The sequence below is a fragment of the Ctenocephalides felis genome, unplaced genomic scaffold, assembly GCF_003426905.1.
Source record: "Ctenocephalides felis isolate EL2017-DRISC unplaced genomic scaffold, ASM342690v1 CF-g0.4_SCAFFOLD_03572, whole genome shotgun sequence".
In the NCBI taxonomy this organism is placed as follows: Eukaryota; Metazoa; Arthropoda; class Insecta; order Siphonaptera; family Pulicidae; genus Ctenocephalides; species Ctenocephalides felis.
The window spans coordinates 8640663-8659299 of NW_020539726.1; the positions used below are offsets into that span (position 1 = coordinate 8640663).

Here is an 18637-nt window from a genome sequence, read left to right on the forward strand (position 1 = left end):
TTGCTATTGTTTGTTATAAAATATTTTGTACTAAACAAAACAGTTTTTATAACAAACAAATAGCAACAAATATTTTGAACTAAACAAAACAGTAATAAGTATTATATAACAAACAAATAGCAACAAATATTTGTTGCTATTGTTTGTTATAAAATATTTTGTACTAAACAAAACAGTAACAAATATTTTATAACAAACAAATAGCAACAAATATTTTTAACTAAACAAAACAGTAATAAGTATTTTATAACAAACAAATAGCAACAAATATCTGTTGCTATTGTTTGTTATAAAATATTTTGTACTAAACAAAACAGTTTTTATAACAAACAAATATTTTGAACTAAACAAAACAGTAATAAGTATTTTATAACAAACAAATAGCAACAAATATTTGTTGCTATTGCTTGTTATAAAATATTTTGTACTAAACAAAACAGTAACAAATATTTTATAACAAACAAATAGCAACAAATATTTTGAACTAAACAAAACAGTAACAAATATTTTATAACAAACAAATAGCAACAAATATTTTATACTAAACAGAACAGTAACAAATATTTATAAAGCAATAACAAACCTCATTACAAGACAGTAATAAAAAAAACAATATAATAAACAATACAGCAACAAATATTTTAGACGATACATAAAATTTATATCAATTACATTTATTTTTCGTTATATACACAATGAAAAACAAAATAGTAACCTATTAAACGAAAAAAATAACATAATAAACTAGAATATTTTAAATGTTAAAAATAACAGTATTAAATATGTTATAATAAACAGTAACAAATATTTTTCGAAAACAATAACAAAAATATAAAATTTATATTCATTACAATTATTAATTTCATATTTTCAAATGAAACACAAATTAAATATAAAACTATTTTTAAATGATATTAATTAATAAAAGATGGAAATAAAAATATCTAGTTTTGGTCCAACTATTAAAGCTAATCAAGCTATCTCGACACACCAATATACAGAAACTTTATCACATAATTCCAAATTAGGATGACAATTTTCAAATACAATTATATTTTTTTGCAGACAAACAATACAACTAATAGAATTATAGTTGAGCATTATTAAGCTTTGATAATTTTTTTTATCGAGATACTTCCAACATCTTCATTCTCAATATTCACAATTTGTCTTAATTCCATTGTAGCCCATTCAGTATGTATTATTCCACCTTAAAAACAAATAAGAAAGGTTAAAACAGAATGTATAATAGTAATTAGTTAACAAGAACTATGATATATACCTTTCATTTATTCCTTGTTTTGCTGTTAAAAGCCTCTCGATATTCTTTCATATTAATCACATATGTTATTCGAGGCAATTTAGGATTCAAACCGAGACTTAGAATCCAATCCTAAAAATAAATTATTACAATAATAAAATATAAACCTCAAAAGCCATTAGAAATTTAAACAGTTATTTACCTTTAGTATCTTGTAGCATTGTCGAAAACTAAATTTTCATATCCAAATAATAAGCTCTAGTTTTTTTGAGACATCTCCAAACGCGGGCCTTATAATAATAATTAGGCTTTTAGCACAGTAACCAACAAATAAATTATACTTACCCTTCATAATATTATATATCAAACAGCACTTCTTAAAATTCATTTTGAGGTTATTTCTTATACTCTTTCGATTTCGACGTAGCTGAACAAATAACACATAAGCAGATATGTAAAGTTTACGCCATATATACTATATATTTTTGCATTTTTATTTATACACGTAGAACTCAATATTACAAAATATTTAAAATAAAACAAGACAAAACAACTCAACAAAACAACCCCGCATATGACACAGTATAAAATGGCGTTCAGGCGACAGGCTGCAATGCAATGCACTCTGGGAAACCTGACGCCTGAGTCTGAGTCCCTCTGCCGAAAAAGGAAGACAACCGTTAAACGTTTAAAACGTTTAATCGAATTCAAAAATTTTAATATACTTTTTGAAATTTTTGTAAAAACTTCTAAGTTTTTAAATTTTTTGAAAAAATTAGTTTGTTTTAAGAAATTGAATAAGTTAAAATTCTGTTTTTGTAAAAGAAATGCAATTTATTTCATTTAAAATTTTAAAATTTTTACTGTAACTTCCCGTAGTAAGTTATAGTAGTCGCAAAAAAATCGAGAATGAAAATTTTATCGACGATTTCGGGAACAACATTCGATTCGTATTGATAAAGAGGCGTGCTGATTAGTGTTTGGCAGAGGCAGGTCTAGCCGTTCCGAAGATACGGGGCAAAAAGTTCCAAAATCGGTAACCCAGTTTTTAAGAGAACGGAGCGTCCGAATTTAATAATTCAAAAACCATTATTAAATTTTTGGGAAGGCAGCTCTAGCGGTTACAGAGATCTAGTAAAAAAAATAAAAAAAAAATTCCATTAGGCGGTCGTGCATGATTATTATCAGATATTTTATTTATTTATTTATTTATTTATTTATTATACGCCAATCGGCTATGGAGATTTCAATAATATGTATCAATTTTGTTTACGTTTGCGTAACGTTTTTATGGGTTCCGTAAAATCATCTCATCAAAAACATTTTTCTTCAAAAGTTTTGATGAATATTGATATATATATATATATATATATATATATATATATATATATATATATCCGTGCTCTATAACTGATACTACAGAATTTAAAAATTAGATCAATCGATTTTTCATTAAAAAAGTTGTGAAAAATATTTTCTAACAAAACATTGCACATTTATTACATTAGGTAACAAATGTATATAACTTTGTAACTCCCGATATACATTGCGCGTATATTGCACTTAGTTAACATTTGTTATGTAACTTTGCAACTATCGAAAAACATTGCGCGTACATTACACTTAGTTAACATTTGTTATATAACTTTGCAACTATCGATATACATTGCACGTACATTACACTTAGTTAACATTTGTTATATAACTTTGCAACTAAAAGTTACATTGCGCGTACATTACACTTAGTTAACATTTGTTATATAACTTTGCAACTAAAAGTTACATTGCGCTTATATTACATTTAGTTAACATTTGTTATATAACTTTGTAACTAACAAGTTTCATTACGGCAACATGTAGTGTTTACTGGGTATATATATGAAATTACATGAAGTTTGAAAATCAAATCCCGGATCAGCGTAATCCTACGTCGTGTTCATTAATGACATCATGCGAGGTGTTTAAAAAGTTTTAATAAATATTTAGAAGTGTGTAATTGACACACTTAAATATCTAATTAACTGAAAATGTTTTGGATAATTGCAGACTGCCTGTCAAGCAATTAAAAAAATTAGGTAAATACTTACAGAGCATAAAAATTTTCACTGAGTAATACTTTATGTATGACGATGATGAAGGTAGTTATTGAAAAATATTAAGTTAAAAAAATCTAATAGAGTATTAATAATTTCTTAAGTATAAAGACCGTGGTACGCGGTGACAAACAGGTGATTAAAATAATTATTAAAAATGCATCTTCTGCAAAAGTGGTTGTCATTTTTATTGGATTTTCTCCTCCCAAAAATGAGAAGCTTTGTTCTCGGAGTCTTGGCATCATATTTAGAATATAATAGAAAACGATTATTTGTTTATTTTTAACATTCATATCAAAGAGCCTTTAAAAGCTTTAATCTATTACAAGAGATTGCTAGTACTTATAATTATTGTTATAATCATTGATTACAAAATAAAAGCTACCCAAATAATCAAGAATCATACTTAACTTTCAATATAATTTTTATCTAAGTTATTCCGTAAAAGGTTATTGCAAATTTGTAAGTTCTGTGGTGTTTTAAATTGTAGGTTAAAAAATAAGTTAATAAACTAATTATTTCAATAAAATATAATCTTTTTCATATGTTACAAAGCGTGATAAAATATGCTATATATTTTATTGTATTCAATAATACTTTTTATGTTTTAAGTAACATGTTTCAAAAAAACTTACTTCAAAATAATACTTAAATAAAATTCAAAATAATAATTTATAACTAACACACTTTAGTGTCTAAAATCATCATGCCAAAGATTTTACTATGTACATCTTATTTAACCCATTTTTATAAATATCTTATCAATTGCACAATCAGTGTTAAAAAGCTCTACAAATTTAATAATTAAAATTTAGAATTTGAATATACACAAGACAATTAAAAAAATATGCCTTTTAATTATTATATTCAAAGTTTCACGTTTATCTTTAACGTAAATTAACAACAAAAAACCTATTTTTTAGATACAGAAATATCAAAAAAGTTCTATAAAAGATTAAGTATAATGGCCTTGTTGTTCAGATCTACAAAATGAAGTTAAAGAATTTTGTGAAATATTTATGTTCAATAATGTGAAGCATAACACCTGAGGTTAGTTGAAGCAATATCTTGGGGCTAGTTGTGGCATGCAAGAATTAAATAGAATTTAAGTAAATATGATTGATTAGGTGAAATTAGTTGAGTGTAAGAAGGCGATGGCACACGTAAATTATTTTATAAGAGACACTGTATGATTGATTTGTATTAAATATAGGTTACGTTGATTTATTTAGACTTTGAAACCAGTCATTTTTAATAAGTGAAGAATTATTTATCAGATGTATCATTGCTGTTTGTTAGTGAAGAATTAATATCAGATGTATTATTGCCTTTTGTTAGTCGTTACTACTTGTCCCGGTAGGAGTTTGTTTCTAGAAAATGACTAATGGTGAAATAGTAAACAACAGTTATATTATTTTAACTTGATTTGGTGGAGGAATAGTAACAGCATCTGACCCTTATCTTTATTTCATTGAAATATATTCAGTTGATGTCAAGATCAATTAATTAAAAACAATTTTACAACAAGCACCAATCTTTCCTAATTCTTAAAGTTACACTGGACGATCTCCCGTGAACAATAATAAGTAATATTTAGCATCTAGTATCAGCAAGTAATATTGTAATTATTATTGTTATTAGTTAATATTAAAAACATAAATTACTATTTTATCAAGATTATTCGATACTCAAAAATGTCAAATCGTAAATTAAAAAAATTGTCCAAGAGCGTGTCAAATAAAATCATCAACAACAGAACAAAACGAAACGTCATACAATCTTATTAATGACAACCTTTCATGTTCTAATTATCATTTTATTTCACATCCGTCGCTGGCACTGAATATAATTACGTTTACGGCTGGTAATTAATTATAATCCGGCATCTGAAAAATAATTCCAAGCAATAATTCAATGTTGGCGAATAAGATGAAGTGGCGCAAAAAATAATAGCCATGGATCAGCCTTAAGGGATCAAATTCCGAGCGTAGAGATCCCAAGGTGATGTATAATGACAAATCGGTTAGTAGAGGTCATGTCCTGCCACTACAATAAGAAATGTTAAGGGACGATGAGTCGTCTTCAAGACAATAATAATCTAACCTTCTCCAAGCGAATATCGCATAAAGCTAAGTAGTTAATCCTCAGTCACTTCCTTGAAATATGTCATCTACATTTTTGACATTGGACTTATACGTTATATTTATTGCAGGTGAGGTTTTGTTAATCTTCTTATTATTTTAATATCTTTCGCTAAAAGCGCATTATTTTATCCCATATGTATATTTACCGGATTTCTATAAGCGTGTCAACAAATGTAATACTTTGTTCTCGGAGTCTCGGTACATCTGCAACCTATTTGGAATAGTGTAGGTGCGAGGCACTAAAGTCCAATTTGATTTTAAGTAATTATACTATTTAAACCTCAGCACACTTTGTACGTATCAAACTAAAAAATACGTTATCGTACTTTGTTCAGTAAAATTCCTTGAAATATGCCCTCTACATTTTTTAGATTGGACTTATACGTTATATTTATTGCAGTTGAGGGTTTAATACTTATTATTTATTATTTTTTGCCAAACGCGTTATATTTTATGCTATATATTTATCAGATTTTCATAAACACATCGAAGAATTAAACACACGTATAAAAGAATCAATTATCCTACTATCTTCAGTAAAATTCCCAGTTAATTCAACTCTATTCTTATTAATTACTCATTTACCAGAGTAAAGGTTTAGTTGGTCTTTTTAGCACACCCAAATGCTATTATGAAAGTTATATATATAAACATTAGTTCAGTTTAATATAAATTACCAATGTATCTTATGAAACAATTAAAAAACTTATACTTAAAAATTATATTAGGACCAACAGTGCTGCTCACAAATGAAAAAAACAAACAACGAAAAAAAAATGTTATAGATTTTCAATTGCTAATTGATTTTATCCTATGTCTGATTGCACTTTTCCTCTACTTTGAAATATTGTTAAAAGTTTTATTTGTTTTTGCGATGTTGGTGTAGGATCTTTTTACCCACGGACCTTAGTATAAAACGAATATTTGTATCTCTTAATGTAAGCACCAAATACACTTCTTTGTCTATAAGAAAAGAGGTAATATTTATGAAAATCGTTGTAATGATTTTTATTGAACTATATATTTACAAAAAATAAATATTCAGAATTTAAGAAGTTAATCTTACAATATTTTATTATTAACTAATAAAGCTAAATATGAAACATATAATATTCAAAATAAAAATAAGTGGCATTCGATAAAAAAATGGGGAACATCGGGAAATATTAAAGTAACATAAAATTATATCCATTTCTTTTGCATTTTTGTTGATGAAACATCCATTTAGGAAAAAATCATTAACTAAAATAGTTTTTGAGGTTTGCGAAAAAAACCTTCGTGATACAACGAAATATATAAAATGTTGAAAAGATGAAAAATTGTGACAAAAAAAATTAAATTGACGGAACATTAGCTAAAGAATGTTACCAACATAACGATATCAAGAATTCAATCTTGTTGCATAAGGATTTTGAAATATCTGTGTTTCATTAAAACACTATATCGATACTTAAATGATAGACCTACAAAAATTTATTGACTCTTTACTAAATATTATTAAAAATTAAATTCAGTAAGTATAAAGATAATACAGTTTATTTACCATGTATAAAGATATACTTGTATATAAACAAACTCATATAATATTTAAAAATATACATCTACGATATACCAATTGTAATTGATAAGATAAAATCATACATTTAATAAAATTTATTTGAAGCCTATATAAACAAGAAAGTGTAAAAATAAGTTAAATGAATTAGTAAGTGGCTATGCACCAAAACTATCAAAAGATTGACTTAATATCAATCTGTCACAGTGACATCAGAATGTAACTACAAAATCATATTAAATATTTTTTATATACATACTTATGGAAATATCAGTTTTTCATTGCAGTACATTTACTACAAATTTGACGCACCGGAAATTTTATAGATAGTACACTAAATTGTTAAGCATAAATAATAAATTTCAACTGTCGAGCATAAATTTAATCCCGCAGTACTAATTCATAAAAAAAATAACCAGCTTATGTTCGTATTTTATTCCCCGCAAAAAATCCATAAATAATGTTTATGCAGGCAACTTTTCTGGTGTTTGACAACGAATGCGGTTTTCAATTAATATATACTTAATCAGGTGTTCAAAGTATTATGGAAAATGCTTTATTTATATATTATGAGTACATTTATTTTTATAACATGGTTACTATAGTTTGTAATTCGGATTGAAGAAAAATTATTGAGTTTCAAAATTTATACTGCGTTAAATAATTACAAAATTCTGTCCTATATAGAGGAAAGAAAGTATTTATCAGCTCACTGAGAATTGCAAATTACATAAAACAAAAAAATCAATTGTAAATCAATATCTTACAAAAATATCATCAAACAAAAAATGAATAAACAACTAACAATAAATTAACGATTGCTTAAAGTTATTAACTTCAATTGGTTCAATTTTGAACAAACGATTTCTATATACAAACAATTATGTTTAATTTGTCTAACATACTTCTAAAAAAAATTAAAAATGTATAAAAAGTTTGAAGATATAATTGAAAATATGAATAAAATAAACCTTGTAAAATTTTAAAATAAACATTGAGTATATTTGGAACCTAGCATTGATCACTGATCATATTGAAATTGGATTAGATAAGATTTTATTAAAAAAAATTACCAATAACAAAAAAAATTTGTAATTTTAAGCAAAAATTACTCCATCGCTTAGAAACGTAATTATTTTGCATCTAGGTCATCACTCATCTTATACAAAATCTTCATTTGACTTTGAAATATGAATTCATAAAAAGAAATTGGGTTCATTAATCGAGATTTAATTTAGTAACTTTAGCCTTATATCTTTTATTCATAATAATATTTATTTAAACTATTTAACAAAAATATACAGCGCTTATTGCCAGAGTAAAGGTAACTATGGACAGCTAAAAAATAAATCTAAAAAGTTCATAATTATCATGTGTAGATTAAATCAATCGTCAATGTTTACCTTCACATGTCTATGAAATAAAAATGGTTAACAATAACCTCAAAAACAAAATGAAAAACTTTAAGCAAATATGTAGAATCTCAAATTAAAACGCAAAAAACATATCATAAAACATATCATAAGAATTTAAATTTATATGGCAAATGAACGGGCTGCTAAGAGGAACAAATAGTTTTTTTATTGATAGAGAATTTTTTGGATACAATTTATATTAAATACTGTGAAACTCTTTATTTTCTGGCGCTTAATTAATTAAAAAATATGGATTAATTAATTATCTCGAAATTTAAATTAATCTCGAAGAAATATAGCAACTATAAATAATAACATAAAATAACATAATAAAATAAAATAGAAACTTACATTTTTCCAGCGACATCTTCAGATGTTTGATTTACTTTTTATTATAATTATTCACGGGTGACTGTGTATATGCTCTTAAAGTTCACACAATTTCCTTTGTCAATGCGATTCTTATTATGACGTATGTTATCATTAAAATTCTACTATATTTTCATTAAGGACCTACGACATAACCTCAGCATTTTTGACGTTTGACATTTCATACTCAGTATCGATTTGCTTTTCAATTTTCCAAATTTTCAATCAACCAGAACATCAACATTCGACACATGCTGGAAACATTACATCTCAACAAACAGCAAAACTATCAAATCCAGAGTGAAGGAACTTTATTGGTTGATCGGCTAATTTAAAATTAGCATTTGAAAACAAAATCTTGACTTATGAAACAATAAGAATTCCATAATTTTAAATATTCTACAAGAATAGCTTTGGGACTATTCTATTAAATCTTATATATTATGTGGCATTGGTATAAAGGACTTAATCAATATTACTTAGAATGAAGATACACCCTGATCTACACGATGATCTGAAGGTGCTATATATTAAGAACTTCATGAAAACAAGATCAACTAATCTTCATCAAAAATTAGAAAATCATCTTAATTCTCTCGTTGCTCCGCTGCTCCATATACCAGAATTGTGAAGACTAAAATAACTATGGCCAAGTAACTTGATCCAGTAATATAGAACATACCCATTGGGGTTAACTATCTAAAATTATATATCTATGTTAAAATTATTCATAGAATATAACTGATGTTTCGATTATTGTGATTTTTTTTCTAAATATAGTCGCAATAAAACAACTCTACAAATGACGCCAATCGTTTCGAGTGACGATATCGTTGGCCAATGACGATCTAATCAGTATTTATGGCGTAACGCATTTCCGTTGCATGTTCGCTGAGTTACCCATTAATCGCGCCTAAAGAAATTTTACTTCAAAAAGTCGGATTAACAGTTCCCAATTTTACGAATATTTCTCAATGCTTGGATCAAAGTTCATAGCTGGCGGTGACTTTAACAGTAAGCATTCTCTCTGGGGCTCAAGGATATCAAATCCAAAAGGTAAACAACTGTATGAGATGATCCTTCGACATGGTTTCTCCACCTTTTCAACGGGCACACCTACCTACTGGCCAGCCGATCCTAAGAAGAAACCCGATCTGTTAGACTTCTTTGTCGCTAATGGTCTAAGTTTCAAATGTGTTGAAATACAACCTAGTTACGACCTCTCATCAGACCATTCCCCCGTGATAGCAACCATATTCTCTACGGCTGTGAACCTGCAAAGAACTCTAAAACCTCATTCTGCTAAAACTAATTGGGAACTATATCGCCAAATTACTGAGAAAAATACTAATTTAAAAATGAAACTCAAAACATGTCGGGAAATAGAAGATGGTATTGCAACATTCAACAAAACTCTGCTGGAAGCTGTTAAGGCTGCTACACCTATAGATCAACAAAATCAAAAACATTCTATTCCACTTGAAATAAAAAAACTTTTAAGTGAAAAACGTAAAGCTAGGCGCAAATGGCAACATACACATTTACCGTCTGACAAAAACATTCTTAACAACTTGACTAATAAGCTTAAATCTCGGCTTAAAGAACTAAATGAGGAAAATTTTAATAATTATGTACAAAGCTTAAATCGATATGATAACTCTATCTGGAAACCGATTAGGAACAGGCTAAAACCGGCTCTCAGGAATCCGCCTTTACGCCGTAACGATATAACAGGAGCAGTAGGTGATGATCTATCATGGGCAAGGAGCGATGGAGAAAAAGCTGAATTATTCGCCCAACATCTATCCTCAGTTTTTAAACCAAATCCTGTTCGTATCTCTTCAAATGATCTGGATTTAAACCCGTTTGCACCAGTGAATAAGGGCAGCAGCTGTCTTAAATTCTTTTCATTGAATATGGTATTCAAAGAAATAGCTAAACTAAAAACTAATAAATCCGCTGGTTTTGACTCAATTACACCGAAACTGTTGAAAGAAATGCCCAAAAAAGGGATTTATCCTACTAACATACCTATTCAACGCTATAATTAGGCTAAATTATTGGCCAGTACATTATAAAACTTCAATAGTTAAAATGATCCACAAAAACGGTAAAGACCCATATAATGTATCATCCTACCGACCTATTAGTCTCCTACCAGTGGCATCAAAAGTATTTGAAAAACTTTTGCTTAAACATATACAAAACAATACTAATGTAATTCCAGACCATCAGTTTGGCTTTCGAAGACAACACTCGACGATTCAACAATGCCATAGAATTGTGAACATCATCCACAACACCCTAGAAACAAAACAATTCTGCTCATCAGTTTTCCTTGATGTAAATCAAGCTTTTGATAAAGTATGGCACAAAGGATTAGTGTATAAGATAAAATCATCTCTCCCAATTGAGTATCATAAATTGCTGGAATCGTATCTTCAAAATAGACGGTTTAAAGTTAAAGTGAATATGGAAACTTCATCAGCCTGCTTGGTTGAAGCAGGAGTCCCTCAAGGAAGTGTACTGGGTCCATATCTATACCTGCTCTATACTAGCGATTTTCCTACAGATGAAAATTTAACAACTGCAACATTTGCCGATGATATTGCTATTCTATCTTCCGATCCTGATCCAGTTGTTGCATCGAGAAGGCTCCAGAGTCATCTAAGAGTCATTGAAAAATGGACTAGCAAATGGCGTATAAAAATTAATGATAATAAATCAACTCATGTAATATTCACACTCAACAAATCTTCTTGCCCAGCAGTTCAATTTCATGATAAGACAATTCCAGTTAAACACTCAACAAAATATCTCGGGATGATATTAGATAGCAAACTAACCTGGAAGCAACACATACTATCAAAAATAGCTCTAGTGAAAAATAGAGCTAAGGAACTCTATTGGCTCATAGGTAACAAATCAAAATTGCCTATTGAAAACAAACTACTAATATATAAAACAATAATAAAGCCGATATGGACCTATGGTGTGGAATTATGGGGATGTGCAAGAAAATCCCACATTGATTCAATCCAACGAGCACAATCAAAAATTCTGAGGCAGATCGTGAACGCTCCATGGTATGTCAGTAATAAAACCATTCATGATGACTTGAACATACCATTTGTGAAAGATGTTATTACCAGTACCAGTCATCGCCATTTTGAGAAGTTGGAATCCCATCCCAATGACATAGTTAAACAGCTTCTTCAAGAACCCCGATCTAGGAGGCTCAAAAGAAAAGTCCCAATTGATTTGAAGATTGAGCAATAAAGACCAGACTTAGCCATTATTTACCTCAGCCAGATTAGCTGACCACTCGATGGAGTGGCAGCTATTGAAACTTTTAAAATTCAGCCAATTTATTATGTGTGTGTATGACTGTGTGTGAGTATGTTTACTGTGTGAGTGTGTTTAAACATAAGCATAATAGCTCATAGAATTTTGTAAATTCTGATTGCTATTAAATAAAGTATAAAAAAAAAAAAAAAAAAAAAAAGTCGGATGGGAAGAATGATGGTTTTGCATAGCAAATATCGGTGCATATCGCGTGTTTCGTGTACAAAAGAAATAAATTTCATGTCCTCAGTTTCCATCGCCATCGAGCTGATCGGAGATGCGACCTGTTCCACGTAGCTCGCATGATCCCGTAGCAAGAGCGCTCATCCAGAATTTTAAGTGTGTAAGCCACGCCCGCTTACCTACTTCGCGTTGACACAGACCGATTTGTAGAATTCTGAAACGCTCCCGAGTTTCTGCTGATCTTATCTTTTGTTCTATAAATGAATTTTTTAATCGTGTATATATATATATAGTATACCGGGTGTTCGTAGTCTAGAGGCCATAAAAAATCATTTTTGCCAGGAATTCCGTACGTTGTCCTTTACATCTGGCCGACAGAACTCCATATCAGTGTGTTTAAGTCTTGTGTAGTCGTAACATCTACAAATATCCTCCAAAAAAATCGAGTGTTTTTAACAAAAAAATATTAGTGATATGGATATATAAATTATTACAGGTAAATAATTTTTGCTTCTCAATTTTATATAAAAACTTTTATAGTTAATTCTTATTACTCTTTACCCCGGTACATAATGCATTCCTTTATAATTTTTTTTTTCTAATTAATCTGTATTGACCATCATTAATTAATGTTAATCAATATTTTTAAAAAAACATTGTATTTGACAGAATAAACCTGATGATGGAACGTACCTAGTTCCGAAACGTCGTATTAAACATCTTCAAAAAACAAATTGTTTTTTATTATTGGATTTACTGTTCGAAAAAAAAACAAACAATATATATATATATATATATATATATATTCACAAATGCAAGCGCCACGCTTAACTGGTTGAGAAATGTTCCTAGAATACCTTAATTTAGTAGAATATTTGGTAGAAAAATGCTAGGAGTGAATAGTTGCTCCCAAGAAAATGAAAAGTCCAAATTAAACATCTGACCAAAAAAAATAATTTTCATCGTAAATTAATATATTTTTTAATAAGTTTGCTTATACAGAAATCATTATTAGGTTTCACAACAATAAATTACATTCTACATCTGTACTACAAGAGCCCATCTATATTCTTATAGAGTGCCCCGGTCCACGTAACTGCCGGTTGATTTCATTACAATTTGCCATTCCTGTGCCGCGCTCTTTCTCCTCTTCATCGTCTTTTATATTATATAAAACACCACGAGTGAAAAACGGTGTAATAGTCCAGGGGCTCGAATTGTATTCCATTTCGAGAGCCGGTTCGTTATCTTATTACGTTCGAGCTCCCCTGTAAAAGGATAATACTGTTTGATTGAACTTTTCCGCGAGTTTTGTCATGCATGATAAATATTAAAATCAATTTATTGTAAAAACGTGAAGAATTTGACGAACTTATTTCGGAATGATGTTTTCTTCTTGTTGAGGCAAAGCGACAAATCGTGTGATCGTGTCGACAAATGTGATTACAGATTAATGATTATTCCTTTCGTAAACAGAGGGAGATTCGGGGTATTAGATAATATAGTCAATGGTAAATAAGCGGTTGGGATATTGATACACTTCGAGGAAAATGTACTTTTATTGATATTTGTTATGTAAATAGCTTATTTCAGAAAAATATATTTGTATACAGTATTTATGTTACGATACAAAGTTTCACAAGTAGACTAGTCAATTGTTTTATATTTTGCGGATATTATATGGTCACCATATGATAACTATTTTTATCTCAATATTATATAGAAAAATTATATTCGCGCAAAATTAAAAACTATACAAATTCGAATTGCTAAACAATAAGGGAGACTGGGGACGGTTGTGCCAGGTTACGGTAGTAAAAATGGCAGCTAAACTATATTGATTTCGAGATAGGGTCCGAAGAAAGGAAGAGAGATTAAGTATGTTATTTCGAAAAAGTTTCCATTATTGCATAAAATCAGCGCCCTCATTAACATGATCTGTAAACCAATTAAAGATCCAAAAGTAAGTTTTTTTTTGTTAGATTTCATTCAATAATAACTATTGCTTGTATACAGATAAATCAATTTGTTTGTTATTTTGCTGAAGGACTTAAACATTAGTAGTTAATTACCAGTTTTATGTGACATAAGATACAAGTTGTTACTCTTGTCCTTTTTGGGTGAAATTTAAACAAACAAAAACTTCTAACTTAACTAAGACAAAAATATAAGAAAGAAAGGGAAAGGTAAATTCAATACAAGAAAGCAAATGATTTAACAAAGATTTATTTAGTTTAAAATATATGTTTAAAAAATATATTTCTGACAATAAAAGTCATTATAAAACCAGTTTGGTATTTATAGTTATTGCTATTTATATGTCCATAATATATGACAGTATTGCAGTATTTTCTGGCAGACAAATGTTCAAACAATCATTTAATTTATATTCTCCTAGCTAACTGGTAATATAACAAAATTATTGTTGATAAAAAAAAATTGCACAACCGTACCATGTCTCCCATACTGGCTTTTGGAACGCAAGTCAATTCTATATATTGATAATAAGCTATTAATTTACAATGTTGTAATAAAATCTATCTGAACTCATGGTACCTAACTGTGAGGCTGTACGACCAAATCGAACATTTTATTAAAATGTCTAAGATTTTGAGACTAATCACCAATGCTCTAAACATGCAATGCAATAATTTTATAAGTGTAAGTGTATGAATCTGTGAGAAATCATATATATATATATATATATATATATATATATATATATATATATATAACATATAATTCTTTATACCTACTTTATGTTTCAATTTTAAAACTAAACAATGAAAATCTATTACCAATCAGTCACGACAAACAATTCTCCCAACTGTCGGAAATTGTCATGTATAAAGAATGAAAGGAATATTTGTTCTAAATGAAAACATCATACTAGTTTCTAACTATTATAGGAAAATTATGCTGTCAAAAAAGCGAGTTTTGCTATATTACCAAAGTTTCAAGCAAATAACGCAAACTTTTTCTAGGATTGAATAATCTATGAGCTTCGCATACAGTTGAGAGACCCTGACAGATTTTTGTGCCAAGTCCATTACTGACATTAATAATTTTATATGCATATATAGCATCTGCCAACAGATATATCTATATACACGAATACATATAGAATTTTTTATATATATTTGCTAAAAGCATCAAATAATTACATTATGAGCAATAAAAAAATATTACTCGTTTATAATACTTGTGAGTAGGCATTTAATCAGGTTAATGTTCTCGTCAGCAGAGATTAGGGAATGCAATACCGATGGAAAATTTCAATACCGGTATTTCGGTAAATTTTCATTTTAAAATCGGAATACCGGTAAATTACCGGTATTTTTATTATCTTAAACAAACGTAAACAAAATTGAAAGTTAACAGTACAAATATAAAAAAATGTATATACAACTACAACTATATTCAACTAAACAATAAAAACAATAAAATAAAACAATAAGTTTATTTCTTTAAATAATAATTTAACAAAATAATATTCAATTTAATTAATTTATTATCTAGAATATTGAGTACTTTTCACCAAAAACAAACTTATGAGTAAGAAAGACCAAAAACTCATAAAAGATTATATTACATTATTATAATAAACTGTATTGTCTGTATCCGATGTGTTAAATTAGCATAATCTCCAATATTTAAAAAAAATAATTTTTCTACACTAATTTAAAATCGTATACTTTGACAAGATAAATAATAAGTTACTATAATTGATGAGTATTGTTATTTAAAACAATGTGATGCTTCTATAGTACTTTCAAACTTCGAAACGTTTTCGAAAAATAATATTTTATAATTGTAATAAGAAGCAAAAATATTTAGTAATTTTCATAATTATTATGTATAAAGTTAGAAAAAAATAAAGATTACGCAAGGGTAATCTGTATGATATAAAATATTTTGGTGCAAATATCACTTAAAAAACCGTTACATTATTTTACATCAGATGAAACAAACATTATTATTTTTCAATCCAATTCTATTTATTGTAACACGATATGAAGCCCTTAGTAAAGCAATAAATATTCAGTTTAATGGCGAGTTGAGATAATATTTGACATTTGTTTATCCTATAGAATCACTTGAAGATATAGCTGTTTATGCGGTTATGCAATTTAAAGATAAATTTGTTCCGGGCAATTTAAACTTTAGTGTATTATGTATCAAATAGCGCTTATGTAAAAATACCGAAAATACCGGTATTTTTGTGGTAAATACCGGTAAAAATACCGCCAAAAAATCGGGCGGTTTACCGGTAATTCGGTATACCGGTATACCGGTATTGCATTCCCTAGCAGAGATAATCTACCATAGAAAATTCTCGATTATGGTTGTCATTACATAATGTTGTAGTGAACTGGTTGATTAATATAAAATTAATATGGTTGATACTACAAGTATTGCCGGTAGTGCTGCTATTTGCACAAAATACATATAAGCATCCCTAAAATAACATTATCAACCAATTATCCAAACACTCAAGAACTCAAGACAACATCATACAATAATTACTGTTAATCCTTATTCAAATACTAATCACTGATGCTTTATTAACTTCCCGAAAGAGAAGTTTGTTTTCATCAAAAAATCCGATTCGCAGATTTTATGTTTTCTCGACGTTTCAAGCCATTTTGAATCGAATGAGACCAAATTTGTAAAAAGTATGTATGTGTGTGTTTGTGTGTAAACTAATTTTTTGCCGTAAATCGACGTTTTCTCAAAAACGGCTAGATCGATTTCAAAAATTTAAAAGCCATTCGATGTATCTCGATGAGGACTAGCGTTTATCAACTTTGCGCGAAAAGTAAAAAATTTATCGTCCACGATTTAGCCCGCAGTTCTGAATCGTTCGAAAGATATTGGTTGGGAATCGTGTTGATGAGTTTTTGGTAGAGATGAGTCGGGGCGTTTCCTGTAATAAAGTTTTAAGAATTTTTTTTCGACCATTTTTATTATTATTATTTTGGCGGTAGATACCAGAGTCTTCTAGATCATTTGCAAAAATTAGTATCGTTTTTTTGGCATTTGTCAAAATTGGACCTTTCAGCGACAATTGCTCAAAAACGTCTGAACCGACTTCATAAATTTAAAAACCATTTGGTGTGTCTCAATGAGAATTTTGTGCAACGATCGGCCGAGCCGTTTCTTTGAAATTTCGAAAAAAGTGTTAAACTTTTCGCTTATCTTTATGCTCATACTACTGAATCGATTATAAAAAATCAAAAACTGTTCGAAAGATATTAGTTGGGAATGATACTGATTAGTTTTAGGTAAAAATCTACCGAGCCGTTTTCTTGTAATTCGTTGTTGAAAAAAAAATGAGCCGATTTTTATGAAACTTTTTTTGATGATATATATCATGGTCTTATACAACTTATTGACATATTACGGCCTTACGACAAGTAGTTTAATTTTAAAAATTCATCAAAGTTTAATAAAAGGAGTAGATTATTTGACGTTTATTAAAAATAAAATTAGACGATTTACTTGGTATAACGATAGAGTACTTGGTTTCAATGAACATTCTAAGCCATTAAAGTCCTATGGAAACTGGTTCAAATATAAAAATTGTTAATTTTCGAAAATTTGCTTTTAGAGTCAAAGTGTTCCTTTGATTTAAAGTATGTGTAATAAATCCACTCGGAATCCTTTCAATCACTCATAAATTAATTCAGTTTTTATCGATTAAGTCGATTAATTACACATATCGGGAATTTCATGTAACTTGACTCAAGGCAAAATACTAAACCAACTAGTTAATAATCTATTTTGACATAACTGAATTAGAGAATTTGATAAGGTAGTTTCCAAAATTCAGTGTTTTAGACATGATGTATCTTTTTGATATAAAATGTAAAAACTTTTCAACTGAATTTTATTTAGTAATCTGTTTTAAAAGTGAATTTTAAACAAAATATATAATTCCCATAGATCAGAATTAGCAATAAAAGTACGAAATTCAGTGATGAATCCTAATTAGCGAAACTTATTATTATCTAATGTTGAATAATTTTATCGCAAAATATTATGAATACTACTCCGTAGTAGGTACATAGCAACTTTTGAAAAATGCCATAACTAGAAAAACTTTATAAAAGTTGGAAAATATTTTTTACTGTGAAATAAAAATTATTTCGGAGATCTTCTAAAAAGAATTGTGCTAAAAGCAGGTTCAATATTCACGTGGACTGTTATGATAAAACTATAAATATTTTATGGAATTTTGTATTAAGATAGATGGATTTAAAATTATGCAA

The 18637-nt window shown here is 28.4% G+C and overlaps 2 long non-coding RNA genes across 2 annotated transcripts in view; both read right to left on the reverse strand.

Annotated features, from left to right (window-relative positions):
* Nucleotides 1-1137: 1137 nt before the first annotated feature.
* LOC113388008 lies at nt 1138-1774 on the reverse strand. Its single transcript, XR_003368183.1, has 4 exons — nt 1607-1774; nt 1464-1551; nt 1283-1393; nt 1138-1210 (listed from the first exon to the last, which is right to left on the reverse strand). It is a non-coding gene; the product is annotated as an uncharacterized LOC113388008 (long non-coding RNA).
* An 11585-nt stretch (nt 1775-13359) lies between these two features.
* The window catches only part of LOC113388006, a 49060-nt gene continuing 43782 nt past the window's right edge, over nt 13360-18637 (reverse strand). The window contains exon 3 of the long non-coding RNA XR_003368181.1: nt 13360-13633. This is a non-coding gene — a long non-coding RNA (uncharacterized LOC113388006). The remainder of the gene's footprint in view (nt 13634-18637) is intronic.